General features: G+C 36.2%; 1 protein-coding gene across 12 annotated transcripts in view; it reads right to left on the reverse strand.

Annotated features, from left to right (window-relative positions):
* Positions 1–12,553, reverse strand: part of NCOA1 (nuclear receptor coactivator 1) — a 243,345-nt gene that overhangs the window by 177,918 nt on the left and 52,874 nt on the right. For all 12 annotated transcript variants that reach the window (XM_023252044.2, XM_023252042.2, XM_023252041.2 and 9 more), the window contains one exon: positions 9,514–9,648. The gene's annotated coding sequence lies outside the window, so the exon portion shown is untranslated. The remainder of the gene's footprint in view (positions 1–9,513; positions 9,649–12,553) is intronic.

Here is a 12,553-nt window from a genome sequence, read left to right on the forward strand (position 1 = left end):
CAAATCAGCTGGCTTAGAGTTAAATAAAGCTGTCTCACAATTTAAAAAATCTCTTTTCTCTCTCTATATATATTCCCATTATTCTTTCATAGTTTGGTTTTCTATCTTTTTCCTTGATAAAATGAGATTTATTTGTTTTTTAATCTTAAGAAATAGCTCTTAGATTTTTCAATTCCACAGTTCCTGGTTGTTGTTTTTTTTTAAGTTTGTTGTTTGTTTATTTTGAGAGAGAGAGCAAGAGCAGGGGAGGGGCAGGGAGAGAGGGGGAGGGAGGGAGGGAAGGAGAGAGGGAGAGGGAGAGGAAGAGGGAGATGGAGAGGGAGAGGGAGAGGGAGAGGGAGAGGGAGAGGGAGAGGGAGAGGGAGAGGGAGAGGGAGAGAGAATCCCAAGCAGGCTCCACAGCGCAGAGCCCGACATGGGGCTCAAACCCACTAACCGTGAGATCATGACCTGAGCCAAAACTGAGACTTGGATGCTTAACTGACTGAGCCACCCTAGCATACCCTTAGTATCTGTTTTTTAATCCATCAGCTTCTGCTTTTATCCTATTTATATCCTTCCTTTCTCTGAGGCATTTATTTTGACTTTATTTGTTACACTAAATTCTGAGGTTGAGTTCACTTTTTTTTAAATCAATTTACTTTTTTTTTTAATGTTTATTTATTTTTGAGAGAGAGAGAGCGCGAGCAGGGCAGGGGCAGAGAGACAGGGAGACACAGAATCCAAAGTAGGCTCCAAGGGCTGAGTTGTCAGCACAGAGCCTGATGCAGGGCTCAAAATCACAAACTGCAAGATCATGATCTAAGCTCAAGTTGGACGCTTAACCGACTAAGCCTCCCTTAATCAATTTACTTCTAAGAGCAGTATTAGTCTTAGCCTGAGTCTCATTTCAGTTACTTAATAATTTGTTATTTATATTTGATCTTCTATTATTTAAGAACAGTTTTTGTTTGATTTTTCCAAGTGGTTGGAGTAGTGCATTTTAAACTTCTGTTGTAGGGAGAAAATGGACACAAAAAGTTTCAACTTTTCTAGAATTTACTGAGGTTTTCTTTTGTGGCTTAACCCAAAACTTATGTTGTTTTTTTCACCATTGCATGGTCAACTGGAAAAGTATACTTAATCTCAATTTAAATAAAAGCTTTAGAAATGACTAAATAAGGCCCATTATAAAAGCAAATGCACGTTTTATACTATAGTCAGTCTTTCACTTTTAATTAGCGTTAAATATATCCATATGATATTAAGAGTAAGGACAAAGATTCCCAATTTTGCACCTAACCTAACTTTATGTTTACAGTGCTAGACCTGTAACAGGCAGAGGGTTTCTTAATAACGTAAGTAATATCTAATCTCAAGGAATGTCCAAAAGTTCTTGAAAATTTCAATGACTATTTAAATTCATTTCCATGTTCTTTTTTTTTTTTAAGTAGGCTTCACGCCCAGCATGCAGCCCAACACAGGGCCTGAATTCTCGACCCCACGATCAAGACCTGAGCTGAAATCAAGAGTCAGATGCTTAACTGACTAAGCCACCCAGGCGCCCTTCCATGTTCATTTTTAATTGAAACTAAAGTGATAAAATACTGGTAAGTTCTCCATATCAAACACCATTTTCAAAAATAATGCATCCCTCCTTCTTCTCTAAAATAGTAAAATGTGATTTGACTATTAAGTAGTATGTTAGAACTATGACCTTTCTTGCATGAGAATCTCTAACTAATGTATCTGTGATTACAATAACTCAGGAGCCCTAGCATATCGGAAATTTACACTGAACTAGCAAAATCCGTATATCACTGGCTTTGCCAAATCTATGCTTTTGCAGTGTGTTTGAACTAGAATGATTCCTTTGTTTTCTAATTCTGATTAAAAATTAGTTTCTGAAGTCAAACTTTGTTTCACCCCAAGAGAAAGAGATGGATGAATCCTGACTCTACTGTGAGTTAACTTCAACGTAAGCCTTACTGGGATGTGTGGCTGGCTCAGTCGGTAGAGCATGCGATTCTTGATCTTAGGATGACTGAGTTCAAGCCCCACACTGGGTCTAAAGCCTACTTAAATAAAACAAACAAACAAAAGTAAGCCTTATTAAGACTCAGTTTCTTATACATAAAATAGATGCAATAATAGTTTACATGTCACAGAGTTATTTGGACAAAATCTTAAAAGGCATATAAAATGTCTATCATAGTGCCTGGCACAAAGTGAACATTAAATATTTATTATTATTTTTTTGTTTTCTTCATATCAGCTCTCTTTTCTCTTAGATTCACTAATCCCATACTCTGACACTAGCTATGCCTTCTCATTTAAGGTCATGTTCAGAACAATAAACACCTTTACCAACTAACTGATAACAGATATTAAATTGAGTACCTCTCAGCTATGCTTAATCCTGCAGAGCACCTTTTGGTTTCCAAAGTATCCATGTGTCATTTGGAAAGTATTTCATCTTTCTACTCAAAGCTTTCATGATCAGATAAGAAAGTGAGTTTCTGTCATACACATTTATTTTATTCTTCAAAAAATATATTTTATCTCTAACCAATAAACTATAGCCCATAAAAACAAAGCCTCCTCTTTAATTGTCAAGCAACTGATTATTCAATTTTAATAGCTATGCCACTCAATGATTATAGCTGTCATTTGAAAAAATGGAACTCCTGTGCCTCTACTAGCATCTTTAGTTTCCAAATAGCTTAATGTCAACTTTCTTTTCTTTTTTTTATTTGAGAGAGACAGAGAGACAGAGAGACAGAGAGACAGAGAGGGGGAAAGCCCATGTGCAAGGTGGCAGAGAGGCAGGGGAAAAGAGAGAGAGAATCTTAAGCAGGCTCCATGGTTAGCGCAGAGCCCAACACGGGGCTCAATCCCACATCCCTGGGATTGTGACCTGAGCCAAAGTCAAGAATCAGACACTCAACTGACTGAGCCCTACCCAAGTGCCCCATCATTTTCAAAAATACAATTTAAGATATGTTAGGCTGCTTCAGTTTATTGCTATATAAAATCACAGGTGTACCTGAGTCAGAGGGAGGAGTGTGGTGAAGTACAGAAAAATAGTACAACTTTTAACTAGCCCATGCCTTCAAATGGCTACCTTCCATAACCTTTAGGGAAAGGCTGTAATTGTGATTCATCTTTCTCTTGAGGGTGAAACCAAAATTTTCCTTCTTACTAGAGCCTATATGCCTCCTTTCATGAAGCTTAGCTATCTTAAAACCCATGTAGTTGCAACAAGTCACATTTCCCCCTAAATTGTTCCCACCTCACCCCCTAACAGGCAAGTAAGTATTCTTTTAACAACCAGCTCTCCCAGTAACCTTTCTCAAACTCAGAGAAAATTATAAAAAAGCTCTTTACAGAGAACACAGAGATTATTCATTAAACCACCATAACATATTATCAACAGTTTTTGCCACCTGTCCCAGGCTTAGGAATTCTTAATGTAACTAAGCCGTATATACCCACCCTTCCCCATTTTAAAAATTAATTAAAGAAAAAGAACTATTTTTTAAAAAACATTATGAAGTAGTTATCTCTTAAGCTAAAAGGCATATTTTTACTAGATATATATTATGTGCTAAACCACATACTACATACTTTGTCTTATTTTGTCTCATGCAACCTATGTAAAGTCAGGTGGGAAGTAATTATATAACAGATGTGAGGGCTGGGGAAAGGAAGGAATAATTTTTTATCTAAGATTCACAAAGAAATTCAGCAAACAGGACCAAAGAAATCAACAAATAACTGAAAGTAAAATGAGCCATGAATAGGCTGCTTACAGATCAGGAGGTAAATTCAAAATAAAACAAAACAAAACAAAACAAAAAACACTAGAAGCTGTTACAATATACTTTTATTCTTTTTGTTTCTTGCTACACATGAATTCTTAGACTAGTAATGAGTACCTTACATTTGTAAAGAAGTAAATTCAACTGGACTCTGGCTCCCCTAAGTATAAAGACAATTTCCAAAATCAAAATTACAAATGAAAATTCCTATTTAAAATTTAACTTCTAGCCAGCACACTAAGACAAAAATAAAAGGTGTAGGGATTAGAGCAGAGAGAAGTTACAAGGAGAGATACAAAAACCTAAAGTACAGACTCTGGGGCTAGAATGCCTGGATTCAAATCCCAGCTAGTAACCCTGGGCAAGTTAATGTCTGCATCACTGGAGCTCCTGCAAGGATCAAATGGGTTAATATGTATAAGTGCTTAGAATAAAAGCCTGATAAATAGAAAGCACTGTATAGTAAAATTATCCTTTTGTAGGCAATATGATTTTCTATACAGAATACCCAACAGACTCAGGAAATTATCAGAAATAAGAATTCGGCAGGTTGCTAAATACATATAATTCAATTGTCCTCCTATAAGCCTACAATGAGAATGTAAATTTCTGGACTTTTTTCGTGTGGAAATGTTCAAAAAAGCTTAGAGAATAGTACCAAGAATTACACCACCACCACCACCCCCAACACCACAGGTGCCTACTTTAAACAATGATCACATCAACTCATGGCCAATCTGGTTTAATCCCCACCCACAGCTTCCCCTCTACTTTGGATAATAATGAAACATATCCCAGACATATCCTTGCATCCACTATCATTTCAGTATGCGTCTCTAAAAGATAATGACTCTTTTTTAAAATTTTTTTTACATTTATTTATTTTTGGTAGACAGAGAGAGACAGAACACAAGTGAGAGAGGGGCAGAGAGAGAGGGAGACACAGAATGAGAAGCAGGCTCCAGGCTCTGAGCTGTCAGCCCAGAGCCCGATGCGGGGCTCGAACTCACAGATCGCGAGATCATGACCTGATCCGAAGTCAGACGCTTAACTGACTGAGCCACCCAGGCGCCCCAGATAATGACTCTTTTTAAATATAACTACATACTGTTACCACACCTAATAATTAACAATAATTTCTTAATACTAAATATGTAGTGTTCAAATTTCCCTGATTATTTCATAAATATTTATGTATTAAAATCTGGACCTAAATAAAGTCCAATCATTGCTATTAATCTCAGGTTTCCTTGTCACTTCTCTTCTTTTGTTCCCTACAACATATTCATTGAAAAAAAAAACAAGTTGTGTGTCCCAAGGACTTCCCCAAAGCCTTGATTTTGCTGGCTGCATCTCCATAGTATCATTTCATTTGTTTCCCTGTTTTCTGTGTTTCCAGTAACTGGCAATGAGAGCTAGAGGCTTGATGCAATTCAGGTTCAAGTTCAATTTTTTTAAAAAATATTTATTTTTGAGACAGCACAAGCAGGGGAGGGGCAGAGAGAGAGGGACACACAGAATCTGAAGCAGGCTCCAGGCTTCGAGCTGTCAGCACAGGGCTGACATTGGGCTCAAACTTGTGAACTGCGAGATCATGACCTGAGCCGAAGTCAGACGCTTAACTGACTGAGCCACCCAGGAGCCCCTCAAGTTCAATTTTTTAGCAAGAATACTTAATAGGTAGTGTTGTGAACTTTCACTGAGAGAAACCTAATGTCTGGCTGTCTCTCTGTGATGTTAGCAGCCACCAATAATCTTTACTTAGGTCCTGGGATTCATGACAAAATGGTGATGTTCTACTGATCACTCATTCTTCATTTATTAACCGGAATAATCCCCAGAAAAGAAACTTCCTCTCCTCAACTACATGGTTACTTTCAGGTACAGTGGGATCCTTAGCATACTCCAAAGAAAACTCATGAGTTTTGGGGGTTTGTTTCTTTTTTTTTTAACTATCATTATGCACTCATGGACTTAAAGTTGATGTGACTGAGTACACTGCAGTTATACTTACGATACTCAAAATGTCTCCTCTTTGGCCAGCCAGAGCCCATCCAATTAAGCACCTTCGTTGTTCTGCCACACCCTGTTCATGTTTGAGAACTTCTTTGCAGAGATTTCAAGTGCCCAGGTCTGGAATCATCTTTAACCATAAGCCGCTTTCCATATTCAACTCATTTCCTTCTTATTCTATATTTCTACTAAACTGAAAATCCCTAATTCTTCACTATAAATCAGCTGTGTTATACACTCTGAATATTATGATTGAACACAGACCCAGAAATTATCAATTATAGCACTATGTCTCACTAAAGTCTACTTTCAGCATTTCATTAAATGCAACAACAACAACAACAACAACAAAAACAAAACAAAACAAAACAAAAGCTTCCGAACCTATTCTCTGCTGGCATTCTGGCTCTGGCATATTTTTTCATGTTCTATTCCAAAATTTGGGTATGGTTTTTTAAAATGCACAATGAAATTTCACTGTTTTTTTTTTTTCTTTGATGAATTGATAAAATCATCAAGTATGGGGAAATGGTCAAACTCTTAGAAGTTGAATTATTCTGTACCATAATTCAGACTTTTGGAAATCCTCATACCTCATCCTTAACATTAAAATTCATGATGCTGTGACTATTTGACGTACTTAATGTATTTGCTATGCTATGCCCCCTTAAAATCATAGAAATGGCATTATCAGTAGTAAAGAGATATTTACCTTACTTTACTAAAAAAATTAAACATTTAAAGCCCTGTCACACTACAGCACCAGCATTCATCACTGTGGAAAAGCGGTATCCTATACTTATTGGCCATTTCTTCATAAAACACTGAAAAGTCATGTCTTTGGTGGTCAAAAATCACTTACATCCGCAATTTTTACTACTTTCTTTGATACTAAATCACAATCAGAAATTACATTACTGAATGCCAATTCTCCTTGAAAAAAGCAGGTATGAACTGATATCCTGGTGCAATTTCTTTTCTTCGCAGTTTAAGTGCACCCTTTCCCTGCAGCCAATGTTGCTGGGCTTCGATCACAGGAACCAATGCAACTTTTCCAGGCAACACTGGCTTTAAAACTAAAACAAAGACCACCAGCCACCATCACCACCAACAACAAAACAAAATAACAACAAAAATCCTCTGCCCCAGTATGGATTTCTCAGTGATAAAACAGTAACACATCTCTATGAAGTGCTGGTATGTTCTCTGAACATCAGTGCTTTCATCCAACTGAAAAACAAAAAATTCTGCTAGCATGCACACATGACAGTAATTGCTTTTCCAGATGGTATGCCTTTGATAAGGGATTTTTGCCAAAAGCTCATTTTACTTTCTCTCCAAGCATAATATTTGCCATTAACTTTGAAACTGGTTTTACAAGCTTCTCACTAGTAGTGTGAGTTGACCTGTTTTTTGCTATGAGAAGGGTAACTGTGAATAATACTTACTGGTGTGGTCCTTCTCCGTCTTTAGCAACAACATTAATCTCACACTGAGAAGCATTATTTTATAAAATGTATACACATTTCACTTTTCATCACAAGTCTAAAAAGTAGTATTTCTAAGGCAGAAATATTAATTCAATTCCCCAGGGTGGCATGGAAGGAGAAGAGCCAAAGCCTGTGCTCTTTCCATCATCCCACAGAGAGAAATGTAGCAAGGGAACACCTATTCCCTCAATATACCTTGTTGACAATTGTTTTCAAATGTTTGAGTCCAAACATTTTTTAAAGGTACCATTTTAACTTAATGTAAACTATAATCTAAGACATAACCTTATAAATGTTCTAGGGCCATAATTCAGGTACTGATTTTATTTTGCTTTGATCCAATCTCAAAAGCACCCCCCCCTCAAAAAATTTACAAAAAAATATTGTCGAAATATATTATATAAAACTTCTGTGAAATTTTTGTTTGTGAAATTTTCACTTTTCTTCATTTTCAAAGGGGAAAATAAAAAAATATTAATAAAGGATATTGTGTGAAAGCTTGGAAATAAATGAGTGGGGAGATATAAGAAATTGATGAATTAGAGATATCCTAATTTAAGGTATTAGGCAAATAAATTTGGCTATGTTGCACTTTCACAAGTAGAACCATAGTTAGCAACCACAACCAATTCATTAGCAAATCCAATTGATCAGAACTTCCTATTCCCTAATCTTAACTGCTGTTGAGATCTGAGCATAGTACTATACTGCTCAGAAAGGACTTCTAGAATTTGATTTTATGTGCTCATCTTCTGACTGTTTTTAAATGGTTTTCAAATGAGTGTATTTAGCTTCTCTAGCCCCAACAGTAAACCTTTGTAGTGAAAAATGCCTTCAACTTCATTTATAAGCAAGTTATAAATAATTTATATTCTTCCCCATTATCTGGAATCATTCTTTGCAAAGCTTGGACATTCGACTAATGTTGTTAAAAAATAAGAGAAATGTTCTGGAAACAAGACAAATTATATATTTAATCATCATTATTATTTGATTCAAAATGACACACAAAAAAATTTAGAGAAGTACAAGATATCTACTAGCTGCCAGAACAGTCCTAAAACTTCTCATCAAAGCAATCTCTTTTTCATCTATTTGATTCAAGGTAACTTTTCTTTGACAAACATTGTTCAGTTACACCAGCCCCTTTAGAAGATAGTCATTTATTTTAACTGACGCAGTCAGGATTTTCCAATGTCATGGATTCTTATTATTTTAGAACTTATTGCTTTACATATTCTTCTTCCAAAACAGAACAAAATTAAATTAATAATCCTAGTAATAAGTGATACATTTTTCTCAGATCTTTTTCTCTGTATTCGAGCAAGATTAATTTACAAACCTCTATAATATATACACAGAACCACCAACTTTGACCTGCCCCCTAAAATAATAATTTTCCATACTTCTTGCCTATTTGGAAACACATAATTAGAAAAAAAAACTTTTTTTTGTTTTTAAATAAATACCTAACTGTATTCAGTTTAGAATTTATATGTATTTTAGAAAAATAGATAGCACTATGTTTTTTGTTGACACTACATTTCCATTCATTGTTTTGAACTGGCATTTGTAGTCTTTAAAGTGGGATCCACCCCATGACTTGGAAGTGTCACTTGATTCTTTAATTACATATCTCCCTTTTCTGGTCCAAGTGAAACTGACCTATCAGATCCCAAAGGTCCTACAGAGACAGTCCATGTAAAAGTGATACCTCTTGGTGAATAGAAAACCCTTAATAATAAGTTTAGGAGACCAAGAACAAAAAGGTTTCCAAATCAAACCAAAGGACAATCACTAAGGTCTCATGTATCACGTGAGCAGACTCTGTCAGAATGCTTAATTCATCTGCCTATCCCAGAGGGTCATACATAAAATAATTACTAAATTGACATTTTTAATAAATAATAAATAATAATTTAATAAATAATAAAATTACAACTATTATCTAACCTACTTTACTCAGTCTCAATCTGCACCCAGTATATTCCTTATAATTGACATGCTTTACTAATTATAAAGATTATCTCCCTTTTAAATCCGCATCTTTTCTGTTTTGGGGGCAAGAGGGTAGGGAAGGATGAATTCTTCCATAAAAGCTAAGCATTCTAACACAAAAACTTTTAAACTTATGAAATCTGTATATAGAAACCAATATTACAAAATGACTTCCAAGGAGTCAGATTAAAGTAAAATTGTGCCTCAAATACCTTAGAAAAAGTAGAAATTCTAAATGTTGGGGTCTTCATTTGGAACCAAAATTTTCTACTGCATGATCTTGCTGATGGTCCTTGATTTTATCATCAGAGTCGGTTCCAGTTACATTTCCACTAATAAGGACAGATCTACAGTAGAAGAAAGAAGATACACTTAGTCTACTGAAAACATTACAGATTTAGATTCTATTACATATCATTGTTTCCCTGTAAGCACACGAAAATTCTTACACAGATGCTTTATTCAAGAAATGCCAATTCTCATCCTTGTCCCTACTACAGATTTTAAAAATTGAAATTAAAGATTAAAAGCTCAATAATTAATTAATTAATTAATTAATAAGAGATCATTAGTTACTAGCTTTAAAAAGGTGCAGATCCCCAATGAAGATATGTAGCAAACTGGGCTTTGCATCAGTATTCCGAGGAGACCGCGACCCTCAACTATTAGCTTTACTCTCATCAGAATTGCTGACGTTACCCCAGCAGCAGTGGCTTCAGCACCCAGTTTTAGGTAAAGTGGAACAGTAGGAGGGAATGGGATTCCTCGCAGAAGATACCTCAATGCAATGGCTCCTTACCGGATCACTGTCACTGGGACATGACAAACTTGATTTTTTCTAAACTAATGATAGTATTATATCTTCCCATTTTTATCTCAAAGCTAATTCCTAACGGTGGGGGGCTTTGCAGATTATCAGAGGATGCATAAGAAATGTGAAACCTGCTGGCTTTCATTACTTAAAGCTTAACTGGTTTAGGCTTTACCACTCAGGGTTAAGTTTTTCACTAAATTTAATATTCCCTTTAGATCACAAAGACACAGTGGATTAGGTCCAGAGATGATTACTATATCACAGGTCAATTCAGGAACTGTGCCAGTTAATTCTACCTATGGCTTCCACCCATAATCCCTGGGCTTTATTCAAAACACAAACCATTCTGGCCAATTACCCTCTCCCCTATTTTCATACCCCAGTCTTCTCTGTGCTTTCTCACCCACCCCATGTGTTCCCCACCACTGCCCTTCCTTTTAACCTTTTCCCCAGGGAACCTATGGAAAACTCTTTTACATTGTGAAACAAATCACCTCTACATCCTCAACCTATCAGTGAACACTGCTTTCAACCTCTGGGCTAAATCTGGCTCTTGAGAAGAGCCCTCTACAGTGAAGGCTAACACAGTAGGGATCAACCTTCCCCACAGTGATATTTCCAGACCCAAATTCACAAGCAATCCCATTCCTGCCTTCAAGCTCAAGCCATCTGGCTTCCTACTCTCTTCTCTTTGTCATTCAATATCCCAATCTATCATTCCTAACGTAGGTCCAGACTTGATCCCTTAGATGTGCTCTACTGCTCTCATTTCTCCAGGTAGTTACTGTGTTATTACCAGTCTCAAAATCTTGACTGTCACCCAAGCTATCCATCTACTGGGTATGTTACTTTCTTCCTTCCACTTCACCACCCTCAAATTCCTAATGCTGGTTTGATTTAATCACCTGCTAGAGAGAAAACACACAACCATGTGGACTGATCCTGCTATTAACATTAAAGTCTTCAATTTTATATATACTTTAATTTTCTTTAATGTTTATTTATTTTTGAGAGAGAGAGACAGAGAGAGAGAGAATGAGTGGGAGAGGTGCAGAAAGAGAGGGAGACACAGAATCCGAAGGAGGCTCCAGGCTTGGAGCTGTCAGCACAGAACCCGATACGGGCTTGAACTCAGACTGCAAGATCATGACCTGAGCAGAAAGTCAGAGGCTTAACTGACTGAGCCACCCAGGTGTCCCTAAAGTCTCCAATTTTAAACAATGAATGCTATCCAGTGAGCCTTCTACATATCGTTAATCAGGTCCTTCCCCCATTATTCACACTGCCTTTCCTTCCAAACTTTTGGTACACTTCCTCTTCCGGTCCTATGGGAGGTGGGATGGGAAAGTGGTTTCTTCATGTTTTCCTTAACTGTTTGTGTAGGTTGTTATTATTATGAAAACATGATTTCTTTCATTTACTTTGAACGTTTTTTCAATTGCTAGTTTTTAATATAAAAGTTTTTATTTTTAGGTGGCCAGATTTGTCCACCACCGCCTTCTCCGTTTATTATTTCTCTGCTTAGAAATTTCTCCTCCTTCAATGATAGCAGATAAATACTGATTTTTACCTTGTCTATAGGCTAATTGTTTCAATACTTCATTCCAAAAGATGTATGAAATGAGATTTGACTCTAAACTGTTTTCTGAATTGCCAACCAGTTTTCCTGACAACAATCAGTAATTCTCACCATCCTTTGGTTTATAAGGGTTTTTTTTTTCCCCACATATTTCATTTGTTTTTCTAAAATAAGGCTGACTTCTGGGCTATAATCTGTTGCAGTAATGTAATTGTTGTTTCCTTTTATGTTTTAATTTGTGGTAAGAATATTCTTTGGTATTCTCATCTCCAATTCGTCCCAACAACAGTTAAGATACATTTTACCAGTTTCCCAGGACATGCCAAGTGATTTCATGAGTAAGAAATGGTTGCCCAGTCTACTCTGAGTACTGTCTTTCTGTTATGGTTGTTGCCTATACACATTGCTCCTTTCTGTTTTAAGGCATCATCCATTCCACTACTGAGTCAAGAACCAAAACCTCTCTAACCGTGCTAGAAAGACACCCTTCTTAAATATTTATTCACCTGGAGCCAGATTCATAAATTCATAAAACCTTGCTCTTTGCAATTTTCCATGTTCTGTATGTGGTCTTTTCATTTATAAAATCTGATTTGCATAAAATAAAGGTATCTCATACACAATTTTTATTTCATAGGCCAACATTTTTATCACCTCTGAAGTATTTTTCAGATTTCCCTATTATCTTTTAAGATCCACAGGTGTGTTTATTATTTTTAGTTTACATCTTTTGCATACACTGACATCAAAATATTTTATCAAAACTGAAAAATGATGTAAAAGGAACACATATTTTAACAGTCTCATTCCTAGGTCACCCACATGCAGCTCACATTGCCCTTGATTGCTATTGGTCACC

Source organism: Felis catus, chromosome A3, assembly GCF_018350175.1.
Source record: "Felis catus isolate Fca126 chromosome A3, F.catus_Fca126_mat1.0, whole genome shotgun sequence".
In the NCBI taxonomy this organism is placed as follows: domain Eukaryota; kingdom Metazoa; phylum Chordata; class Mammalia; order Carnivora; family Felidae; genus Felis; species Felis catus.